This window comes from Artemia sp. Qi Xiang Cuo, chromosome 9 (assembly GCF_049724085.1).
Source record: "Artemia sp. Qi Xiang Cuo chromosome 9, ASM4972408v1, whole genome shotgun sequence".
Classification (NCBI taxonomy): domain Eukaryota; kingdom Metazoa; phylum Arthropoda; class Branchiopoda; order Anostraca; family Artemiidae; genus Artemia; species Artemia sp. Qi Xiang Cuo.
The window spans coordinates 27,761,848-27,776,766 of NC_142802.1; the positions used below are offsets into that span (position 1 = coordinate 27,761,848).

The 14,919-nt window shown below is 35.2% G+C and overlaps 2 protein-coding genes across 2 annotated transcripts in view; both read left to right on the forward strand.

Annotated features, from left to right (window-relative positions):
* The window catches only part of LOC148948518 (uncharacterized), a 195,830-nt gene that overhangs the window by 2,442 nt on the left and 178,469 nt on the right, over positions 1-14,919 (forward strand). The window lies entirely within an intron of this gene.
* LOC148948519 (mucolipin-3-like) overlaps positions 1-14,919 on the forward strand; it is a 44,787-nt gene that overhangs the window by 2,441 nt on the left and 27,427 nt on the right. The window lies entirely within an intron of this gene.

Sequence of the window (14,919 nt, forward strand, 5' to 3'; positions counted from 1 at the left end):
GTGTGATATTCAACTGTCCTGTATACGTGTAGGATGTGATGATCCACTAATGAATTGTGCAACGAACTCCTGTCAATACTACCTGGCGACATCTACAGGTTCCTGCAACCTTAGTCGCTAGAAGATGCGATTTAAGGTAATTTAAGGTAATCATATTATTGAGTTAGGACTAAAGTGAATACACCATTTGATGCCTTTTTTTATGCTGATTACAAATATAATAAGTATTTCTATCAGAAATGAATTTCAGCCCCCCCCCCTATATATGCCAATTCAGGGTTAGGTTGGGTTAGGTTAGGTATAGCCTATATAGGAGGGGGGCTGAAATTCATTTCCGATAGAAATGCTTATTATATTCATAATCAGCATTAAAAAAAGGCATCAAATGGTGTATTCACTTTAGTCCTAACTCAATAATGTAATTTCATAGAACTTTACTGTAAATGGGAGGTAAGTTTAAACTTTAATCCCCCCCCCACCCTACTGTGCAAATATATACCCTGAATTGGTATATAGGGGTGGGGGTAAAATTCATTTCTGACAAAAATGATAATTATATTTGGAAAGAGCATAAAAAAAGGCATTGAGTGGTATATTCACCTTATCTGTAAGTCAATAATATGATTTGGTAAAAATTTACCAAATTTATTTCTCATGCAAATGAGAGGTAAGTTTAAACTTTAACCCCACCCTTCTCCCCTAGTGTGTAAATATATACCCTGAATTGGTATATATAGCCTAGGGGTGGGGGTAATATTCATTTGCAGCAAAAGTGATAATTATATTTAGAAAGAGCATTGGCTAAGTGGTATGCTCACTTTATTTGTAAGTCAATAATATGAACAATTACATATTTACCATTTAACATTCATTTTGTCAGAAATGAACTTTATCCCCCTCCTTGTCTATTGTGCAAATATATACCCTGAATTGGTATATATAGGGGTAGGGTTAAAGTTCATTATTGATGAAAATGAATGTTAATTTGAAGGTAAATTTTTGTAGATCATATTATTGACTTACAAATAAAATAAACATACCACTTGATGCCTTTTTTTATGCTCCATCCAAGTATAATCATCATTTGTGTTGGAAATGAATTTTAGCCCCCACCCCTATATATACCAATTCAGGGCATATATTTGCACATTAGGAGGGTGGGGGGAAAGTTTAAACTTACCTCTCATTTACATTAAAAATAAAATTTACACCACCCCCCTATTGTGCAAATAAAATTCATTTCTGACAAAAATGATTATTATATTTGGAAAGAGCATAAAAAAGGCATCAAGTGGTATGTGTACTTTCTTCATAAGTCAATAACATGATCTGCAAAAAATTACAAATTTGAATTCAGGATGCAATTCTGACTGTAGAGGTAAGTTTGTTTCTTAGCTACCTGAATAGTCTGTTATTATAAACCACAGTTTATATAATATACCAGTAAGTTTACCACAGATGATTTCTGGCTCTTCATTCTTGGTGCAAACAAAAAGCTCCTCCCACTTATTTCTGCACTTATTGGTTGAGCCGGCCAAGTGGTTTTGTCAGTACTTGTTCTGTAGGTGATTATTCTTTGTCTACCCATGAAAAGATCTAATGCCGCTTATCTTTATATCTGCAAAAACGTTCTCTGGAGCACTCACACTCATTCCGGGTTTTTACAATGGGTGAGATAGGGAAAGATCATACTGGATAATTATATAAACTGTGTTATAAACATAACCCCAAATATTTAAGGTTTATGATTTGTGAAATAAGGTTTGTGAAATATGTGTGAGCCCTCTTTAGGCCCATTCATCCCCAATCCTTAATAATTCTAATTTCAGCAAGATGTATGACATCCATATTTCTACTAGGATATGCTAGTGAATGTTTGAATTGGTGATGTTCTGAATTAGAGATTTGTTCCCTTACCCTAGGACTGCTCACAATATTTTGCTTCCAGCAAAAATCAGATAAGGAAAAAGAAATTTGGACAAAGATCTAGAATACTTAGTGGCTTAAGAAGGAGGTCTCATATTTTTTAGGCTGGATTGCTAATTAGCATATATATTCATTTCTGTGGTTTTGTTTATGTTTTCAGCAATTCATGCCAAACCTCTCTCCAATGGTCTTAGGTTTTATAGCCTTTGGCTCATTGAAAAAAAACTAACACAATAATTGATGAAAACTGATTCAAAAACAGATAAAAATAGGAAAATATTTTTTATTATTATTATCACTTATTTTGTAGGCCTATAGTTAAGGTCTAGCAATGGGGCTATCAAGAAGGAATCATATTAAGCCTACTTCATAATAGGTTATGCAGAATAATTATAGGTAACACATTTTGACTGCAGCTCCACTTTACTTTACCCCCCCCCCCCCTAATGTACAAATACATAGGCTACCCCAGATTATTTATTTCCTGTGCATTCCACCATGCTTGTCTCTTTTTTCAACCAGTGTACACTTAAATTGAATCAACTATGACAAAATAAGAGTGATGCATGGTGGAATACTTGGGAAATCGCCCCATATATTCCAAAATATATAGCTCTTTTTTGCTCTTTCTAAATATATTATTGGCTACTCTAAAAAATGCACAATCCCCCCCCCCTGTGGTTCCAGACCTAGCCCTAAGCAATATATTTTTCTATTGATTTTCATTATTTTATGTGTTTGATATCTGTTACCAGGTATATAGGTTCTTAACTTTTTGGTACCATTACCTGATCATGAAAGGTTTTCAGATTACTTAGATAAATACATGAGCTGAAAATGGTTTAAAATATGGATAACAGTGGAAAGAAACATGAAAATCTGATAAATAGAATCATGCTGCATATTATGAAGTAAGCATTTTATATTAATAGTGGTTTCTTTTAGTTTTGTATATAGCATAGGGCTGTATCTAGGACCATCAGGGAGTAGCATAGGTTGCATTTTCAGAGCAGGCCAAATAAATAGTATATTTGAAAAGAGAATCAAATTGTATAGCTCTTTTTTTATTATAATGTTTATTTCAGAAGAGCCACTCTTAGACTATTACCATAGAAATATACCATTAGAATCTCCATTTAATGCTCTTTGCAAGGTAACTATGTGCCAAGACTCCTCCTGTGGAGAGATTTTAAGTGTATAATGTAACCACTGTGACATAACAAGGGAAAAAATAGAAAGTGACATCCAAGAATAGAAAGTTTGGAGGGGGCTTCTCTAGTACTCTCATTTTGCCAACCCTATCATTCTGTGATCTATCTATAAGGATCCAAGCCAGAGTTCTCAATCCAATCCAATAATTTTGGCATTGTTTTTACCAGTAAAGGTATTGAAACCTTGTTGAATGCCTTACAAAAATCAACATAAACACAATCAAACCTTTGAGCTAAGTCAACCATCATTTGAAAATCATTAATTACTTCCCTTAGCTCAGTATTACAAGACTAAACTAAAGTAAAAGCTTTAGTGCATCCAGGTTGAAAATTAGCATATTTGCAACATCTCAGGAATAGGATAGGATTTTAAATCGAAACTTTCAGGTAAAGTTAAGGGAGTTGTAAAATGAAATCAAAAGGCCCTGTTTTTTTATACTATCAAAAGGGTGTCTGTGCCTCTTGAGGGAGATAATGAACTAAACCAAGAGAAACCATGTGCATCCAGGCTGTTGAAGGGCATATCTGCAATATCTCTGATGGCTAAGGATATTAAGGTGAAACTCTCTGGGAACGTTGAGGGAGATGTTGAACCCAGTCAAAACACACTGCATGCATGCAAGTTGTAAAAATGGTGCAACAGCAATATCTCAATAATGGTTAATGGTATTAAGTTGAAACTTTCAGGGCTGCAACTACTAATGTCTTAATTACATGGATCCAGGTTGTTGAAATGGGATAGATGCAATATCTCATGAACAAAATAGGAAACTGTCAGAGGAAGTTGCTGGTGAAGTACAACTAAATAAAAAAGGACTGTGTGCATGCAAGTTGTCAAAAGGGCATATTAGCAATGCCTCAGGAGCAGCTGGGGTATTAAATTAAAACTTTCAGGTCTACTATTACTACTATAGCTACTACTACTACTGAACTAAATCAGAAGAGTTTAAGAACATCCAGGTTGTCAAATTGGCATATTTGCAATGTCTCAGGAACAGAATAAGGCATTAAGTTGAAACTTTCAGGGAAAGTTGAGGGGGGTGTAAAACAAAATCGAAAGGCACTTCGTGCATCAAGTTTGTCAAAAAGGTATCTGTGTTAAATCTCAGGAACAGCTAACTTTCAGGGCATGTTGTTGGGGATTTTGAAATAAATCAAAAGAAAGAGTGTACGTGTCCATGGTTCTTGAAAGAGTGTATTTAGGATATTTTAGGAATGGTTATGGGTATTAAACTGAAAATTTGAGGGCATGTTAAGTAGGATGTTGAACTAAATCAAAAGAAACTGTGAATTCGTGTTGTCAAGGGTTTATCTGTAATATTTTTGGAATAGCTAAGGATATTAAGGTAAAAATTTCAAGGAACGTTGAGGGGAATGATGAACTAAATCAAAACACATTATGTGTGTGCAAATTGTCAAAAGGGCATATAAATATTATCTCAGGAACAGTTGAGGGGATTAAATACAAACTTTCAGGGTTACTGCTACTGTCACTACTACTACTTCTGCTATTATTACTACGACTAGTACTATTGCAAATACTTGCTACTGCTGCTGTGACTGCTTATAACTGAAAACTTTTACCACTACTACATGTGACACCAACTACTTGCAATTGTTACTACTACTACTGGGTCAACTTTGGCTTTCACTTTTACTTTGGGAGGGCCTCTTTAAATTTAGTGCTATTTTTTAGGTTTGTTTTGTTTTGTTTTTTTCTTTGGGACTTTTGTCCATACATTTTTTTACTCAATTTTTACTTTGGTGCACCAAGGATGGTCGAGTGGGGGCATTGACCTAAATATCTGCATATTTATCTTTCCTTTTTTCACTGGCTGGAATTATCCTCGTTTTTTCTTCTTTGCAATAGTTTTTTTTTCATTTTATCATGCATAGCAAGAGTGGACTTAGAAATTATAAAATAAAAAAAACAAGTTCTTTTAACTGAAAGTGAGGAGAGACATTAAAACTTATAACGAACAGAAATTTGTCTGTATATGAAAGGGGTTGTCCCCTCCTCAACGCCTTGCTCTTTACGCTAAAATTTGACTCTCACAACTTTATTTTTTTTAAACAAAAAAAAAAAACTTTAACATAAAGAGCAAGGCGTTGAGGAGGGGACAGCCCCTTTCATATACAGAATAATTTCTATTGGTTCTAAGTTTTAATGTTGCTCCTTACTTTCAGTTAAAAAAAACTTGTTGTTTTTTTAATTTCTGAACATTTTTGAATTAATGCAGCTTTGATTTTGGCTCACCGCACATGAATAATTAAACGAAATTTGCATATTAATTTTACTTTTTTTTTTTGGCTCAATGGCTTTCTTAAAATTTTGTTCTGTCGTAACTTACATAACGAACTTGTATATTCGTGTATTTTTATTACGTATATTAGGGAGTTTGCCCCCTAGTCAATACCTCGCTCTTTACGCTAAAGTTCAAGTTTTGTTCCAATTCTTTAAGAATGACCTCTTAATCACAAAGGCCGTTAATTAGAATAAATAACTCTGATGAAAGTACAAAAAGAACTTTAGCGTAAAGAGCGAGGTAATGACTAGGGGGCAAACCCAATCATATACGTAAAAATTTCTGTTCGTTTTAAGTTTTGATGTTGCTCCTTACTTTTATTTGAAAAAGATTGGTTTTTTTTTATTTAATTTTTGATCTTTTTTTTAAATAATGCTGGGAAATACGGCGCCCCCTTCATAGCAATGTCCCTTCCCCCATGAAAACTTCCTCCATGGAAAAATCTCCCTGCGTAACACCTGACCCCCCCCCCCGCCAACTACCAGAAAAAATCCTCCCTGAAAACTTCTGTATACTACCCAATAACCAATGCTATGTGGGCTAAGTTCATAACCAGACCTTCCCTGGCAACTGTGGGGTACTCTCATTTTGCCAACCCTAACATTCTGTGATCTATCTATAAGGATCCAAGCCAGAGTTCTCAATCCAATCCCATAATTTTGGCATTTTTTTTTACCAGTAGAGGTATTGAAACCTTGTTGAATGCCTTACAAAAATCAACATAAACACAATCAAACCTTTGAGCTAAGTCAACCATCATTTGAAAATCATTGATTACTTCCCTTAGCTCAGTATTACAAGACTAAACTAAAGTAAAAGCTTTAGTGCATCCAGGTTGAAAATTAGCATATTTGCAACATCTCAGGAATAGGATAGGATTTTAAATCGAAACTTTCAGGTAAAGTTAAGGGAGTTGTAAAATGAAATCAAAAGGCCCTGTTTTTTTTATACTATCAAAAGGGTGTCTGTGCCTCTTGAGGGAGATAATGAACTAAACCAAGAGAAACCATGTGCATCCAGGCTGTTGAAGGGCATATCTGCAATATCTCTGGGATGGCTAAGGATATTAAGGTGAAACTCTCTGGGAACGTTGAGGGAGATGTTGAACCCAGTCAAAACGCACTGCATGCATGCAAGTTGTAAAAATGGTGCAACAACAATATCTCAATAATGGTTAATGGTATTAAGTTGAAACTTTCAGGGCTGCAACTACTAATGTCTTAATTACATGGATCCAGGTTGTTGAAATGGGATAGATGCAATATCTCATGAACAAAATAGGAAACTGTCAGAGGAAGTTGCTGGTGAAGTACAACTAAATAAAAAAGGACTGTGTGCATGCAAGTTGTCAAAAGGGCATATCAGCAATGTCTCAGGAGCAGCTGGGGTATTAAATTGAAACTTTCAGGGCTACTATTACTACTATAGCTACTACTACTACTGAACTAAATCAGAAGAGTTTAAGAACATCCAGGTTGTCAAATTGGCATATTTGCAATGTCTCAGGAACAGAATAAGGCATTAAGTTGAAACTTTCAGGGAAAGTTGAGGGGGGTGTAAAACAAAATCGAAAGGCACTTCGTGTATCAAGTTTGTCAAAAAGGTATCTGTGTTAAATCTCAGGAACAGCTAAAGGTAATATGCTGTGACTTTCATGGCATGTTGTTGGGGATTTTGAAATAAATCAAAAGAAAGAGTGTACGTGTCCATGGTTCTTGAAAGAGTGTATTTAGGATATTTTAGGAATGGTTAAGGGTATTAAACTGAAAATTTGAGGGCATGTTAAGTAGGATGTTGAACTAAATCAAAAGAAACTGTGAATTCGTGTTGTCAAGGGTGTATCTGTAATATTTTTGGAATAGCTAAGGATATTAAGGTAAAAATTTCAAGGAATGCTGAGAGGGAATTGAACTAAATCAAAACACATTATGTGTGTGCAAGTTGTCAAAAGGGCATATAAATATTATCTCAGGAACAGTTGAGGGGATTAAATACAAACTTTCAGGGTTACTGCTACTGTTACTACTACTACTTCTGCTATTATTACTACGACTAGTACTATTGCAACTACTTGCTACTGCTGCTGTGACTACTTATAACTGAAAACTTTTTTACCACTACTACATGTGACAGCAACTACTTGCAATTGTTACTACTACTACTGGGTCAACTTTGGCTTTCACTTTTACTTTGGGAGGGCCTCTTTAAATTTAGTGCTTTTTTTAGGTTTGTTTTGTTTTGTTTTTTTCTTTGGGACTTTTGTCCATACATTTTTTTACTCAATTTTTACTTTGGTGCACCAACGTTGGTCGAGTGGAGGCATTGACCTAAATATCTGCATATTTATCTTTCCTTTTTTCACTGGCTGGAATTATCCTCGTTTTTTCTTCTTTGCAATAGTTTTTTTTTCATTTTATCATGCATAGCAAGAGTGGACTTAGAAATTATTAAATTAAAAAAACAAGTTCTTTTAACTGAAAGTGAGGAGAGACATTAAAACTTATAACGAACAGAAATTTGTCTGTATATGAAAGGGGTTGTCCCCTCCTCAACGCCTTGCTCTTTACGCTAAAATTTGACTCTCACAACTTTATTTTTTTTAAACAAAAAAAAAAAACTTTAACATAAAGAGCAAGGCGTTGAGGAGGGGACAGCCCCTTTCATATACAGAATAATTTCTATTGGTTCTAAGTTTTAATGTTGCTCCTTACATTCAGTTAAAAAAAAACTTGTTGTTTTTTTTAATTTCTGAACATTTTTGAATTAATGCAGCTTTGATTTTGGCTCACCGCACATGAATAATTAAACGAAATTTGCATATTAATTTTACTTTTTTTTTTTTGGCTCAATGGCTTTCTTAAAATTTTGTTCTGTCGTAACTTACGTAACGAACTTCTGTATTCGTGTATTTTTATTACGTATTTTAGGGGGTTTGCCCCTTAGTCAATACCTTGATTTTTACGCTAAAGTTAAAATGGTGCTCCTATTCTTTGAGAATGACACCTTAATAACAAAGACTGTTAATTAGAATAAATAGCTTTGATGAAAGTACAGAAAAAAAACTTTAGCGTAAAGACCGATGTAATGACTAGGGGGCAAACCCAATCATATATGTAAAAATTTCTGTTCGTTTTAAGTTTAGATGTTGCTCCTTACTTTCAGTTGAAAAAGTTGTTTTTTTTTATTTAATTTTTAATCGTTTTTTTTTAAATAATGCTGGGAAATACGGCGCCCCCTTCATAGCAATGTCCCTTCCCCCATGAAAACTTCCTCCATGGCAAAATCTCCCTGCGTAACGCCCGACCCCCCCCCCCCCGCCAACTACCAGAAAAAATCCTCCCTGAAAACTTCTGTATACTACCCAATAACCAATGCTATGTGGGCTAAGTTCATAACCAGACCTTCCCTGGCAACTGTGGGGTACTCTCATTTTGCCAACCGTATCATTCTGTGATCTATCTATAAGGATCCAAGCCAGAGTTCTCAATCCAATCCCATAATTTTGGCATTTTTTTTTACCAGTAGAGGTATTGAAACCTTGTTGAATGCCTTACAAAAATCAACATAAACACAATCAAACCTTTGAGCTAAGTCAACCATCATTTGAAAATCATTAATTACTTCCCTTAGCTCAGTATTACAAGACTAAACTAAAGTAAAAGCTTTAGTGCATCCAGGTTGAAAATTAGCATATTTGCAACATCTCAGGAATAGGATAGGATTTTAAATCGAAACTTTCAGGTAAAGTTAAGGGAGTTGTAAAATGAAATCAAAAGGCCCTGTTTTTTTTATACTATCAAAAGGGTGTCTGTGCCTCTTGAGGGAGATAATGAACTAAACCAAGAGAAACCATGTGCATCCAGGCTGTTGAAGGGCATATCTGCAATATCTCTGATGGCTAAGGATATTAAGGTGAAACTCTCTGGGAACGTTGAGGGAGATGTTGAACCCAGTCAAAACACACTGCATGCATGCAAGTTGTAAAAATGGTGCAACAGCAATATCTCAATAATGGTTAATGGTATTAAGTTGAAACTTTCAGGGCTGCAACTACTAATGTCTTAATTACATGGATCCAGGTTGTTGAAATGGGATAGATGCAATATCTCGTGAACAAAATAGGAAACTTTCAGAGGAAGTTGCTGGTGAAATACAACTAAATAAAAAAGGACTGTGTGCATGCAAGTTGTCAAAAGGGCATATGAGCAATGTCTCAGGAGCAGCTGTGGTATTAAATTGAAACTTTCAGGGCTACTATTACTACTATAGCTACTACTACTACTGAACTAAATCAGAAGAGTTTAAGAACATCCAGGTTGTCAAATTGGCATATTTGCAATGTCTCAGGAACAGAATAAGGCATTAAGTTGAAACTTTCAGGGAAAGTTGAGGGGGTGTAAAACAAAATCGAAAGGCACTTCATGTATCAAGTTTGTCAAAAAGGTATCTGTGTTAAATCTCAGGAACAGCTAAAGGTAATATGCTGTGACTTTCATGGCATGTTGTTGGGGATTTTGAAATAAATCAAAAGAAAGAGTGTATGTGTCCATGGTTCTTGAAAGAGTGTATTTAGGATATTTTAGGAATAGTTAAGGGTATTAAACTGAAAATTTGAGGGCATGTTAAGTAGGATGTTGAACTAAATCAAAAGAAACTGTGAATTCGTGTTGTCAAGGGTGTATCTGTAATATTTTTGGAATAGCTAAGCATATTAAGGTAAAAATTTCAAGGAATGCTGAGAGAGAATTGAACTAAATCAAAACACATTATGTGTGTGCAAGTTGTCAAAAGGGCATATTAATATTATCTCAGGAACAGTTGAGGGGATTAAGTATAAACTTTCAGGGTTACTGCTACTGTTACTACTACTACTTCTGCTATTATTACTACGACTAGTACTATTGCAAATACTTGCTACTGCTGCTGTGACTACTTATAACTGAAAACTTTTACCACTACTACATGTGACAGCAACTACTTGCAATTGTTACTACTACTACTGGGTCAACTTTGGCTTTCACTTTTACTTTGGGAGGGCCTCTTTAAATTTAGTGCTTTTTTTAGGTTTGTTTTGTTTTGTTTTTTTCTTTGGGACTTTTGTCCATACATTTTTTTACTCAATTTTTACTTTGGTGCACCAAGGTTGGTCGAGTGGAGGCATTGACCTAAATATCTGCATATTTATCTTTCCTTTTTTCACTGGCTGGAATTATCCTCGTTTTTCTTCTTTGCAATAGTTTTTTTTTTCATTTTATCATGCATAGCAAGAGTGGACTTAGAAATTATTAAATTAAAAAAACAAGTTCTTTTAACTGAAAGTGAGGAGAGACATTAAAACTTATAACGAACAGAAATTTGTCTGTATATGAAAGGGGTTGTCCCCTCCTCAACGCCTTGCTCTTTACGCTAAAATTTGACTCACAACTTTAAAAAAAAAACAAAAAAACTTTAACATAAAGAGCAAGGCGTTGAGGAGGGGACAGCCCCTTTCATATACAGAATAATTTCTATTGGTTCTAAGTTTTAATGTTGCTCCTTACTTTCAGTTAAAAAAAACTTGTTGTTTTTTTAATTTCTGAACATTTTTGAATTAATGCAGCTTTGATTTTGGCTCACCGCACATGAATAATTAAAATTTCTTAAAATTTTGTTCTGACGTAACTTACGTAACGAACTTCTATATTCGTGTATTTTTATTACGTATATTAGGGAGTTTGCTCCCTAGTCAATACCTCGCTCTTTAAGCTAAAATTCAGGTTTTGTTCCAATTCTTTAAGAATAACCCTTAATCACAAAGGCCGTTAATTATAATAAATAACTCTGATGAAAGTGCAAAAAGAATTTTAGCGTAAAGAGCGAGTTAATGACTAGGGGGCAAACCCAATCATATACGTAAAAATTTCTGTTCGTTTTAAGTTTTGATGTTGCTCCTTACTTTCAGTTGAAAAAGTTGTTTTTTTTTATTTAATTTTTGATCTTTTTTTTAAATAATGCTGGGAAATACGGCACCCCCTTCATAGCAATGTCTCTTCTCCCATGAAAACTTCCTCCATGGAAAAATCTCCCTGCGTAACATCCGACCCCCCCCCCCCCGCCAACTACCAGAAAAAATCCTCCCAGAAAACTTCTGTATACTACCCAATAACCAATGCTATATGGGCTAAGTTCATAACTTGCAGACCTTCCCTGGCAACTGTGGGGGATTAAGTCATCCTCAAAGACATAGTTATTGTATTTTTTGACCATGCTGAACAAAATGACTATCTCAAAATTTTGTCCAGGTGACTTTGGGAAAAAACTGAGGGTGGGAGGGGGCCTAGTTGCCCTCCATTTTTTGGTCACTTAAAAAGGGCACTAGAACTTTTAATTTCCGTTCGAGGAGACCTCCCGCGATATTCTAGGACCACTGGGTCGATACAATCGATGGCCGGCGTTTACCCCCCCCCCTGCGATTACCCCCTCCCATCCTCCTCACCCGGAAAATACTCCCCGCTGAAAATCCCCCCGCCCCTCCGCGGAAAATACCCCCCGTGGAAAATAAGGCTTTCTGAATTTGAGAATTTTACTTGAGTTTCTTTTTTTTTTATTTAAGTATGGGGAAGGAATTTTGGTACTTGTGTATTATGCACCACTCACTCAAGTTTACGCTGTGTAAAGCTCAAGAACAAACCGGTTTCTTCGTTAGTTTCTTTCTTCCTAGCATGATTCCTTCTAGGTATGGTCACTATTGATTCCCTGTAGGTAAATTTTGTTAACTAAAAAAAAAAAATAAAAAAAAAAAAAAAAAAAAGTATAAAGGTAATGTAATGTTTGATTTAAGTGTTTTTTTCGACGTGAAGTGTTTTTTTTTCTTCAATGACTGATCTTACAAGTATTAAGTAGGCTAACATTTTTATGTTAATGTAGTGTTTCATTTAATTTTTTTGTGATGATTGCTGATCAAAGTTTATGTTAGTTGTGCCTTTCATGTGCTATTTTACTATATTCGAGGCTGTATAGTTTGGCTTTAAAATACACTTCTCTATCCATCGATCTAATATGCAGAATAATTGTACCAAACACATTTTGCATGCAGACCCGCTATACTCTACCCTCCCCTCCTAAAATGCAAATCTAGCCCAAATTTATTTCTAAAGTAACGAAAAAACTGGCGTGTTCTCGAATTTTAGTACCAAAATTCGGAACTTTAATTTCCACGGCGGGGTATTTTCCGAGGGGTAAATGCCTAGAACCGATACAATCACCCCTGGGGAAAAAAAAAGCAAATAAACACGCATCTGGGATCTTTCTTTTGGCAAAAAATACGAAATTTTATATTTTTGAAGATAGGAGCTTGAAACCTTTATAGAACGGTTTTCTAATATGCTGAATCTAATAGAGTCATTAGCATGAAGGTTCTATGACGCCTAGGAAGTGTTTCCCCCTTTTTTGAAAATATGGTACCTATTTTCTGGCGCGTAACTTTTGATGGGTAAAACTAAACTTGATGAAACTTATATATTTGACATCAGCATAAAAATTTGATTCTTTTGACTTATCTATTGGTATCAAAATGCCGTTTTTAGGGTTTCGGTTACTATTAAGCCGGGTTGCTCCTTACTTACAGTTTGTTACCATGCACTGTTTAATTTACTGCTGCTATGACTACTACTAATTAATACTACAACTAGCTCTACTACAACTAACTTGGGATTTTTCTCAGGCTTCAAAATGGATGCTATTATAGCTTGTTTCCAAGAGTAGGGCACAGAGCAGTTGCCAGGGATCTGTTAAATAAAATTGAAATGAGTTGGATTAGTTTTTTCTCATATGTTTCAACATTAGTAACTTGATGTTACTTGACTAGTAACTGATGTTGTTGCCTATAAGTTGTGTTTCAAAAGTGATTTTAGTTGTGTAGAATGTTTAAAAATTTGATTCGAAGTGATGCTTGTGGGCTCTAAGTGGGCATCTGTACTTTGCTCCAGGGATATCTTAGTTTTTCTCCTTTTTTGAATTTTTGTGTGCCAAAGATGATTTCAGAAACAGATGCCATTGCTTTAATGCTCCTTGTATTGAGTTCTTCAACAGACAATTCCACAGAGTGGTCTGTGTCAGCAAGCAACCTGTCAACTACACTTATCCATCTTGGTCATAGGTCTTCCTTAAAGCTCCATTGAGATAGATTGCTGTTTTCCATCAGTGTTGCTTTCCAAGCATATATCATTCAACATAGTAATTATTTGGGAGTGTTCAGACGAAAATTTAGGGCCGTTCTTTTACTCATCTTTGGGCTAAGATCTTACATCTTTTGACAAAGAACGCTTAAAAGTGAAATCTTAACACTAAGATCTTACATCTTATAGCGTTCTTTTGCAAACATCTTACATCATTCTGCTCTCATCAGCGGTCTAAGAACAATGATGATTATATCATCAAAGTTATCTTATCATTGTTCTGTATGGCAGAAAGATGGCGTCTTTCACACTTTTTGCTAACATCAGTGAGCTGTAAGATCTTAGAACAAAGATGAGTTAAAAGAACGGAAACCATTGCAGAAAGATGTGAGATCTTAAATGTAACATCTTAGTGCAAAAGAACGGGCCTATTATGTTGGATAGACACATGATAATTACTTGCAAGGTGACAAGAATCCAAACAGAGATCATTTGCGAAGGATCCTTCTTTTGAATCGTTAAGATTTGTGCCCAGGTTCACGGGTGTTAGGATACATCACAGTTCATATAATTATCCAGTAAGCTTATCGCAGATCATTTCTGGTCTTCATTCTCGGTACGAACAAAAAGCTCCTCCCACTTCTTTCTGCATAAGCGGGTTAGTGTGTTTCCGAGTTTTTCCAACAAACTACATTATTCGTAATAGCGGGTTTCCACTTGTTTCCGATTATATCACAGTCTGACTTGTCTACCCGTGAAAAGATCTGATGCCGCCTATGTTTCTATCTGCAAAAACGTTCTCTGGAGCACTCGCACCTTGGTCCGGGTTTTTATAATGGGTGAGATAGGGAAAGATCATACTGGATAATTATATGAACTGTGGGATACATATACTAAATACTGGATCAATAAGATTAATATAGTAATAAGAATAAGTCTCAAGGTAGTAGAAAAACAGCTTTGACTTGTCAATCAGCCGCTTTTGTGTGACTATAAAATCAAGTGTATGTGATCTAAATTTTAAAAAAGGAAGGAACTAGGCTGAAGTTCTAGATGAAGAATTATTTTCTGCCTTGCAAAGTACTTTCATGGTCATATTCCATTGTGTATCAAAGGACCAGTCTGGGCTTCACTTGATAAATCGTCCCAATAAATGTCCCAAAAGGATTTTTTAAATCCAATATTCACTAAATGATTTGTCTATCGCCATGTGCAAAATTCAAATGGCAAGAATTTGGTAGGCAGCCAGAACAGATTGCATGCTTTAACTATGAAAGGTTAAAATTCAGTAACAGATATGACAAATAAGATAAGCTCAGG